Genomic DNA, 11,461 nt, shown 5'->3' on the forward strand with positions numbered 1-11,461 from the left:
TTAACTCAGTAGTAGAATCTCAACAAGAGCTGTCCGTAAGACAGCACGCTCGACTTTTTTAGTGCTTGCCTATAATACAAAACATTGACAGTTAAGGGCCATAATTCAAATAAAATCTTTGACAGAATTACCTTCTCCTGGACATGTTTGGGAATCATGATTGTAAACAAGTATTCCAACTTTCAAATTAATATCTCAAACAGTTCAGTCAAAAAGTGGACTGGTACTAAAAACTTAACCAAGATTCTAAGTCGATAAAAGGCCTTAATTTTTAAAACAAATCCTTGACAGAGTTACCTTCTCTTGCGTACAGATGGGGGTAATGATGTGAAATAGCATTAAAAGTTTCAAAGCAATATCTCAAAGGGTTAAGGCAATAAGTGGATTTTACCCATATTCAATGTATTTTCTAAGTCAAAAAGGGGCATAATTCTGTCAAAAACCTTGACAGAGTTATGTCCTCTTGTCTGTTGATGAAGGTCGTGATGGTAAACAAGTATGGTCAGTTTCAAAGCAATACCTCCAATGGTTTTGAAATAAAGTGAGGTGGTACAAAAAACTTAACCAAGCTCAATACACTTTCTAAGTCAAAAAAGGGCCATAATTCTGTCAAAAACCTTGACAGAGTTATGTACTCTTGTCTGTAGATGGAGGTTATGATGGTGAACAAGTATGGTAAGTTTCAAAGCCATACTTGTAATACTTCTGAAATAAAGTGGGGTGGTACGAAAAACTTAACCAAGGTGTGACGCCAACGCTAACGCTAACGCCGACGCCGACGCCGGGGCGAGTAGGATAGCTCCCCTTTTCATAGAAAAGTCGAGCTAAAAATCAACAAACTGTGGACTAAATAAGACTAAAGGTCAATTTCTTTTCCTTTTTTTATTTTAATTTTTTTTTTTTTTTTGGCATAAAATAATTGACAATACAATTCAACCATAATTATTTAAACCAGGTTGGTTTAGCTGGTAAGGAAACTTGTTCAAGTTTAAAGCATGATAACTAAAGCAAAACCTACATTTCATTTTGCGTTCACAGTTCAGTAAAATAGTAAAGGTAACTGAAATTCTCAGAAATTGATATAGAACAGAACAGAAACATTATTTTCAGACTTGTAAAAATACATCATCTTACACAATACAATCAATCAAATATACATGTATTTAAATTTAAGTCACATTACGGTACATAATAATTTCATAGTCAAATGATAGCAAAGCATATGTTTTGATTGCTTAATTTATAATTCCGTTAACACAAATCATATCAAAATATTACCAAAGCAAAATGTAATCTGTATTTAAAGTTACCTACTTTATAGTATAAAAGCAGAAATATTGTATATCACTGGCAATATGTTTCAGTCCATCTTTCCTAATATTTCAACAAATCATGTTTTTATTTACTTATAGATAAAGAGGACCACATGCATTTTGTTTATGTCTAATAAAAACCAGACTAATTAATTGTATAAAAATCTAGAAAAATTGTCCCTTGAGATCTTAAAATGAAATATTTCAATCAGCAAAAGAATTTCATAATTATCAACATGCCAATCTTAAACTTTTATATCTGATAATTATCACCTGTAATCATTTTACATTAAAATAAGTTTATTTCAATAAGATATGATTTTGTCTATGTTATTTTCATTAAGAAGACATAATAGTATTAAATCTTAATTATCACCCAAGATGTCATGACAGTTCTGACAGGTTTTGTAATTCGGAGATGTCATCGTTACATATTTGATGTAATTACTTTCATGTAACTTGTCAATCAATGAGTACAACATGTTTCTACTATCTAGTCATTGAATTACCTAGTCATTGAATGTTTATGTACAGTGTTTGTTGTTGACATTTTTTTACCAAAAATAGACAAGATTGTGGGTGTGAAATATAATGTTATAGTTACATTTATAGGTATAATCCCATTAATATATATACAGTTATCATTTATAATAGTATATATATCATCTCTTTTTTATATTTCTGTCAATATATTGTGACTTTTTATATGTTTAATATCTTGAAATATTACATTTACTGTATTTACTGTCTGGAATTGATTGTCTCTGGAAAGCATATAAAAAAATAAAATAACTAAGCTGGCATTTAAAATCATAAAAAATTAATGCCTCAATTTTTATCACAAATTATATTACATTTTCAACAATGACTATCAAAATAGCTCTTTAATATTATTTCACAGACATTGTAGGTATAATATTGACACAAATCCTTACTTTTTTCTTACATACACGTATAGTTCAGTGACATAACAAAAACATTACAAGTAAAGTACATTCAGATATAAACATTTACCTTCCATTCATTGTATCACACTTTAAACAGATTATAGTACAAAATATTTACACACTTGGCTATATATTTTTATTTTATCTTGGACATTTTCAAACAATTAGTTATTTTACAAGCCAGTAATTTTTGTCTAACTCACTATTACATCCATTTAATTCCAATCACAATATTTTGTATGCAAAATTTCATAATTTTTACAAAATTTTGTAAATGGCCCAATATTAGAAAGAAGTTTAAAAGCTGCTTTCCCAAAACAATGAACCGTTATAAAAATGTATCCTAAAACCAAAAATTTACAGCATCCCATAATTCATTGTTCTATAAAGAGGCTATAACTTGAGATTAACATTAATAAAAAGTTATATAAACAATATATAAATCAAAACCAGAGCCAGAATCAAGTGTAATCAATTATTATAAACATAATCAGCGGTTCCTGGCTCAGGGAAACAATACAATGTCTGTTTGAGACATTGTTCTCTCGCCTTGGTTCATTACCTGTGAAATTCTGGGAACACCAAGGCGTCTTGTACCTGTTCTGCACCATTTATCATATCATTTTTCTTCCGGTATTCTTTTTCAACATAAAAACACATTCATAGGTGCCAGGCCTGGAAAGAAAGAAGAAAAATGTGCTTTTTTCTGTACATAAAAATCACTTTGGAATGTCATGTATGTGCAGGGGTAAATGAACCACTGTTCTAGCCTGTCATAGAAAACCTTGCATGAAAGCAATGCAGTAAAAAGTATTTTTGCCATCATTTATTATGTCCAACAGAAGCCTTGCATGCCCCAAATATACTAAACAATCGTAATCTAAAAGAGTGCAGACAAGGTAAACTTTGACCTTACTTCCAAAGAGGCGCTATATTTTATTATCCTACAATGCACTATCATACATTCCTAGTAGTTGTAGATGTAACAAATGTCATTTCTAGTCACTTCAAGAGACCTCTGATCTCTTGTTGTCTATAGTTCTTACTAAATAATTCATTGTCTACAACAATTGTTGTATCTGCTATCTGTTCTGTTTCTGCTATCTGTGCTGTCTGAATACATTTCATAATGTGATCTTCATGCCTTAAACATCAACCTATATCCTTTCGACGGCCATCCGCTATACCCGTAGGACGGCCAAAGCGTAAGAAAACATATCGAATCTTTACATTTCTGAAAGCCAGTCTTATTTTACAACAGACATCCATAGTGTTGTTAAACGTATCAAAAATATACCTTTCTAGAAACCGTAGCGTAAATCAGCGTAAAACTTGAATTTTGTGCCATGCAAACCCGTAAAAATCTCGTTTTCATACATTCTGGTTTTTTAATGTGTTTATGAAAAATCAAAATATTACGCTATGGCTGTTCAACTGCATACGATAAACAATAAAGCCATACCATATAACACTGTTAATATTACGTTCAACTGCAATAAACAGACTCACAATCCTTGTTTTTTAAAACAAGTTCTGAACGTTTTAAAACGGTAAATTTTACGTTATTTACCGATATAGCCCATTAGAATACCCTGTTGAGTAAAACGTCCACAACGTTTTAAAACGTAATTATTGAAAATCAATGAAAATCAATTTTTCTCAGGAAGGGTGATTGATACTATGCTTTTCAACGTGAATTTTGTAAGTTCAACTCATTTTTGTTTCAAATAAGAGAACTGCTTACAGAAACTCCGTTTGATGTATGAATAAATGCATTTTAAAATGCTATACCATTTAGAAGATTTTCTTCAATTAATTTGGATATCGATTTGATTACCACATTAATTAAAAAGTGTACTGTATATCTAAACATTTACTATATCTGTCAAGAAAGGGCACTATACAATTAACATATTTGGTGTTTTTATTTGAACAACATTTAACAGAATGAAATAAATGAAAGGTAAACTTCAAGAATTTAGTCTTTTAAAACTAAATTTTGGTGGCCTTCCTACGACAAACAGTAGTGGCTTTCAGGAAGCCAAAATTTTATACCGGTTTATTACGTTATAGCCTTCTTATGACTATAGCGCCCGGCTTTTGAGAAGTTGATTTTTCGGTATGTTTTATTTCTCTATGGCCGTCGAAAGGATATCAAAACCCTCAACCTGTATCAAAGCCCTATATCAAATATACTTATCATAATTCAAATTGAAATTTCTATATATCACCCTTTATGAAATGATGTTATCATGATTCAAATGTTTATACATTATGACTGAAAAATAATGGAGAAAAAAAAGCCCTATATCAAAACCCTCAACCTTTAATTAAAACCCTACATCAAATACCTTAATCTATATCAAAACCTTCTACTTGTATCAAAACCTTATCTTAAAACTTTGATCCTATCTAAAAACCCATTAGCATATGGTATTATTGATTTTGTAACCAGAACTTTTTTTAGATTCCAGTGCAAGTGTTGATATAGCATCTTGAGACAATGAACTTACAAGAAAAGCATTGACGCAAAGCATCAAAGGGCGTCCAAGCAAGAAATGCACCAAATGAAGATGAACTAGTAGACATCTGATGACCAGATATTCTTATAAACTTTTCAATGGTTAATTGGTTTTTACCAGAATTGTATAATATTTATGAATGGACAGACGAAAGACATAATATGTCCTGCAAAATTCTCCAGTTTGTTATTTATTACCATAGCGTGACAAGAATGACCGTTTTTTTTTTTAACTAAAACTACTTCTATAAATAGATTTTCGGACATTCACAATGTTAAAGTCATCATACAGCAATACATAATAACCTACTGTGTACTTATAAAAAAAAAAAACGAAGATTTATTGACGGATTTATAAGATAATTTCATTTGAATATGTTTGCATTGCGAAATTCTCCAGTTCGCTATTCATTGGACATATCGCGACATTTCATTTTTGATAATCAAACACCCTCATACAAATCGGAATGATCGGCTATTATGACCGACTAAAAGGCCCGATAAGTTGCAATTGCCTTTTCACAAAATCTGATTTCATTCCATAAGGGGTGTCGCGCTTCGGCGCGGAAGCCAACAATAACCTTTGTTTACGAAAAAAATAAGTTAATTATCTAAATTTAGATGCATCATGAATGCACTACCATTAAATACAAAATGCAATCTAAATAATTCCAGCATAAAATGAAACATTTAAACACTTCTTAAAATCATACTCATTCTACTCCAGCATTATTTTCACACTTTCTAGTAAAAAAAATTGAATAAAAACATATTAACTTGAATAAGTAGACTTAGATAATTGTATTACAGACAGTATAACCATGCTTCACATATCATATAAATTTACCAAAAAAAAAGATTGAGAAAGTCTATATTTCACATTGAAATTAAACTGGTTAAAATGTCACTTGCACACTATAATACATATCTTCTTTCAAGAATACAAACTTCAGATGAAGATCCCTTTTCAAGAAGCCATTTCAAAAGGAGTGTTCATTTTCAATCTACAGAAAATATTATATGGCAATGTAACATTAATAATCTTCAAAGTCATTATGAAGATTATTACAAACATTATCCAAAACTGTATTTTTTTGTTTCACCGTAGATTCTTTTATTTTTACAATAACAATAAACTTTTTTTCTAGTTTAAACTCAACTGCAAACACTACAATGTCAAAGACAAATTTTTACAACCAATAACAGATGTAAGAAATGTTTTATTATCAAGATAATTATCAACACATATTCATTATCATGCATGATTATTGCAACTTTTTGCCATTTTAAAAAACAAAAGCCAGAGTAGCATAACACCTGATATTCGAAGCACTTCAGTCTGTAAGAAAATTATTTCTATTTTTTTTTGTTACCTTTCCAATGAAAATTACATTAATCATATCACTAAACTTACCAAATTTGCTAATTAAAACAATCCAAGTCATCTAAATCCAAGACAATATCAGAATACAGCGTTTTTAACAGCCAATAATTATATTCTTTAAAATTAAAAAAAAAAGAAATAACACAGGAATGCAACAATTTTACAGATTATAATCCAAAGAAGAAAGTCACCCTGTCTTGATGCTCAGTCTCCGTACATCCCTTGTCAAACAATCAGCTTAATAGTTAGTAATCATCTAAATCACTGTCTACATGGTTTACCTAACAATAAACTAGAGTGATCAGAGGTTAACATCTAAATAAGTTATGTCATTTTACTTCAGGCAAAATACCTACCTATCTCACTGTAAAAATGGCCACCTATCAATGCGAATGACTTATGTTTAACCGAACAGTAAGGTCTACAGGGTGATCTAGTCCAAATGGAGGTATTTCGAATAGCTTGACCAAACTAATATCTTATACTTAAGAATTAAAAGCAAGTTAAATACAGACATACCTGTACAATAACAAAGGCAATAATATTAAGTTTATAAAATTTTATACTATACTTTTAAATAAAAGAAAACATTCTCTATTTCAAGGAGCTGTCAAAATACTATTTTTATTTCTTAGTTTTGATTTCTAAAGAAAAAAAAAATAAGAAAAAAAATAATAATAATAATAAAAATTTCTGTTTAGTACTTTGAAACAGACCTAAATTCTTTATGTGCAGCTACACATTTCCTCCTCTTGAACAAAAATAAGACTTCCTACAAAAAAACAATCACTTATATCTATCTTGTAAATATTATGGTACTCACTCCACAGGACTAACACTTAAATTGATCATTGTTCATTTTCTCAAATGTAAATTATTCATTTCCTCACTCCACAGTTATGCTTAAGTTGATCATTATTCATTTTCTCAAAAGTTCATTGTTCAGTGCTTTCACTAAGCTCCAAAACTTGGAAGTCAAAGGACATTGGAAGTCACATTCTATAGGTAGAGAAGGAAAAGAAAGTCAAAATCAAGGGGTAAATGTCTCCCCAAATTCCACTTATGGAAGCCCTGTTATTTATTTTCTCACTCCAAAGAAACTATTATTCAATTTATCATTGCTCATTTCTCACTCCAAAGTTAGGCTTCAGTTTTTCAATTTCTCACTCCGAAACTTTTGTTACTCAATAGTTAGATTTCACATGATCATTTTTGCACTCAAAAGTCAGGCTTCAATTGATTATTATTTATTTTTTTCACTCACAGTTTTTTAAATTTATATCACCCTCTCAATCTAACTTACTCTCAGATGTCAAACAACCTGAATTAACATTTCTGTCTTGGATTTATCTTGAATAGGAGAAAAATATAAAGTAGCATGGGTCGGTGACTCATCCTTAGACTACTGGAATGGTTTATTGAAGGTTTCATGTTCAAATTGCAGTCAGGCAGCAAACTTTTCTCAGCTGGTGCCCAGTCAGGTGCACTGGTATGTCTTTTACACCTGCAAGCCTTTGATTTAACAAAATACAGCTGCTTAAAGTGATTTTTTACCTGGCATGGATAAATCATCTTTATATTTAATACTACCCCCTCACTGCTGTGGGTTCGAATCCCGACAGGGACTTGGATTCTTTCATGTGAGGAAGCTATCCTGCTAGCTTACGGAACGTCGGTGGTTCTACTCAGGTGCACGTTCGTGCCTGAAATAATGCACGGAGGGGCACCTGAGGTCTTCCTCCACCAGTAAAGCTGGAACGTCGCAATATGACCTATACTGTGTCGATGTGACGAAAAACCCAATCAAACAAACAAACAAATTTAATACTACAAAGTTCACCATTCTTTTTAATGATGAAATCAATTACACTGACACATGATTAAGGTGCTTAAAGTTTAATGTTAATTTTATTTTTATTTTTTAAATTAAATTGAAAGACTATATAGGTGATGTTTTCATTCAGCAGAAGTAAAATGATGTCAGGATCTATATGTGAAGAATATGCTCTTACACTACAAAAGTTATGAAAATTTCAATGCTTTGCCTCAATGGACTGAAAAATTAAACTGCAACATATCATACTGATTTTACATTACTTTTTTCTTCTTTAACAAAAAGTTTCACAAATAAAACAAGATCAGAATAAAACTTTTTTATCCCATTACACAGTCTTAATCTTTAGTTAATCTCTGATTAGATTTGACACTATTCAAATGGCTTTTTGTGCACAGCAGGATAGTTGTTTGGAAATTCGGCTTTATTTTATAACCAAAGAATTAAAACAACAGTAGCCTCTTATCTGTGACAATCGGTCCTTCAAAATTCTGGACACCAGCCATCATGTGAGATCAGACTGTTATGATTAATTAGATTTTATAAATCAAGAGAGATTTGTATCAACCAATCAAATTTGTCATCACTCAAATCCTGCTGTATATTGAACCTTTACTCTGTTAAATTTGTGTAATGGAACAGAATAGAACAGAACTTTTATTTTCTAGACTTATACAAATGTACATTGTCTTACTAACATGCAATGAATTGCCTTGCTTTGCTTTTTTTGCGGCTTTTTGTTGCTTAGCATTTGAAACTGTCCATTGTAAACTTAAGGAACCTTGATATGAAAAATGCTTATAGAATTAAGCAGGACATTAATAAGAACAGAAGGTTGTCTAGAATGCCATAGAAGAATACATTGTTGGATTGCTTAAATTGAGCCTGTTTATATGTACGACAGTGATAAATGCTGTCTAAGCTATATACTAGTTGAACAGACTACTAGTTATTTTACACAGAATAATTATTATTACTGCAAATATTCAAACTGTAAAGAATAAGGTTAGAAGTTAATTACAATATCATAGAGGTGTTTTATCTTATGTCATCTGTATATTATACAAGGTTACATTCAATGCCTTAACTGTCAATGAGAGGTATCAGTCGTGGACAGATGGTGTATGGTACAAGATAATACAAGTAATTATGATTTAATCAAATGATTTTAGTATGTTTTTACCTAATATCTAAAATTTATGTTACACAAATGAGTTGTTAGAAGAAATACCTCTGTCATTTCAACATAGTAAACAAATCATTTGAAGAAACATAGCAGAATGAGAGTTAAATATTATTGATGTGTATCTACCCAAACTTGATTTATTGCACGAGTGCGAGAGGTCATCTTTAAAATATTGAGGTTCTGGAAGTGTATACACGTTATCTAGACAGTTTGTCACATTCTGACAGTGCATATGATAATAAATTGGATGATAACTAATTGTTGTATCTGTACCTATCTATAATACATCATATTTTATAAACCTTTGACAGGGTAGATGCTGTTAGGTAAATATTTGTATGGAAATCATGCTGAGATCTAAACATGTTTTAAAGGATATCAGTAAGTGCCTGGGAAAACTGAATTTGGTACATGGATATGTGGTTGGAGAAGAAAGCCAAAATAAATGAAATATCCTCCTTGTTGCTCATTAGCAATGAGATATTTATGGATTTTAATGAGTAGCAGATTTAAAGTTGTTATCACAAGTCGATCAGACTATGATAATAAGAAAAGCTTTTTGTCTGTAAAATATTATGATATTTTGATGTAAAAATTACAGTTTCAACTTCAGGTTCTTATTCATACAATCAGTGAAATTACTAAATTATGCACTTTTTTGTCAATCAAAACTAGTATCATTATAGTTACACTCTATATTGAGTAATTTCAGAAACATGGTAAAATCAACAACATTCTCTGTAGTCCAGGACAGATGGTTTCCTTATTAGAAATATGTCAAATTATCTTCCAGGTTTCCAAAATGCCCCATATGAGGGCAAAATTAATAAGGTACATCCTTCTACAAAAATTATATAACTATAGTATAAATTATTATCAACATCTTCATTACAATTTCACTGATTGTTTGCAAGTCCTAATCATCATTAGTGTTTGAAATTATATTTTGTCCAGTGAGATTTTTCAAATTATTTGGTACATATAATTCATTAAATTGGTACTCAAAATTGTTGTAACTATAGATCCCTTTAAAGGAACTCCACTGAGGTACAAACCCAAAAATATAAAAATCGAATTCCTTACATAGATCTGCTGGGGATTTCAGAAATAAATTGAAAATTGTATTTTTGTGTTATTTTTAGTCTGATATGAATGAAAAGTGTTGCAACGCTTTACAACTGCAGATCATTTTTCAAAATTACAATTATTCTGGAAAAACAGTGAGGGAGTAACCTGAAATTTTGCACACAAGTTATTGGTCTAGCCAGTCTGTCAATTTTTTATGTGCTTCTGTTCAGCATATCAACAGTCTGGGGAAAGACAATTTTTGATCGATTGATTAGTTAAAGTGAATAAAGTTTGTGAGCATCAGAGAATTGTGCTGGACGCAATTTATAATAGTAAATGGCGTCAAATTTTCAACATTCATCATCTTCGCCTTGATTTCAATTTAGTCATGTAATTTGTTGGTCAAGTGCTAATCGGTCTATTAATAGATTATCATTAGTTGATAATTACATGGGAAACCCTGCAGGTTTCCCCAGGCGTTGATACTTTCAAAACCAGAGATGTTGTGTTATCTATGACGATCAAGTATGAAATAGTGTGTATGTTATGAATAAAGAAAAAATATCAACGCCTGAATCCCAGGCTAGGTCTAGACCTACATCAAATAGAATCTAAATAGAACTGTAATCTGGAAAAAATATTTCCTGTCCCACCATGTGACATGTCAAAACACTTCAGTGCCCTTTAAATGAGCATATTGTATTTGCTAGATGTACAGAATAAAAACATAATTTCAACAACTTAGTAATGTTAGTCAGCATTAATTCCATTAAATATGTCCATCAACTGATTTAATTTGGAGAGCAAGGGGGACAATATACACAAAAATCTTCTCAAACCAAACTGACTTAATTCCCTTGAATTGAATTACAGAGCTGCATACTTCTATAAGCAAGCCAAAAAATCTCAACACACCATATTGTTCAGAGGTCTACATAAAATAAATGGATAATTGGAAAAAGATAGATACAAATTCGGTTGTAATTGCACAAATTTATAGCCTGATATTTATAAATAATTCTTTCAGAAAACAATTTTAGATGTAAAACACTCTCATTCTTCACATCGGAGGCATGTAATCAGGCAAATGTGTGATAAGTAGATGCAGCAAAAATACCGTTTACCAACATAATCTCAGTTCTCGTGCACATTGCAAATACGTGCTAATTGCACTAGGAGAAATTTCAACCAATGACGATCGTTTATTT

The 11,461-nt window shown here is 30.8% G+C and overlaps 1 protein-coding gene across 2 annotated transcripts in view; it reads right to left on the bottom strand.

The window, feature by feature from the left end:
• LOC132729327 (disheveled-associated activator of morphogenesis 1-like) overlaps positions 1-6,354 on the bottom strand; it is a 67,364-nt gene extending 61,010 nt beyond the window's left edge. For both annotated transcript variants that reach the window (XM_060715067.1, XM_060715068.1), the window contains exons 1-2: positions 6,196-6,354; positions 2,823-2,935 (exon numbers count right to left, since the gene is read on the bottom strand). The gene's annotated coding sequence lies outside the window, so the exon portion shown is untranslated. The remainder of the gene's footprint in view (positions 1-2,822; positions 2,936-6,195) is intronic.
• Positions 6,355-11,461: the final 5,107 nt, after the last annotated feature.

This window comes from Ruditapes philippinarum, unplaced genomic scaffold (assembly GCF_026571515.1).
Source record: "Ruditapes philippinarum isolate M1 unplaced genomic scaffold, ASM2657151v2 ctg17_1_1_1_1, whole genome shotgun sequence".
NCBI lineage: Eukaryota > Metazoa > Mollusca > Bivalvia > Venerida > Veneridae > Ruditapes > Ruditapes philippinarum.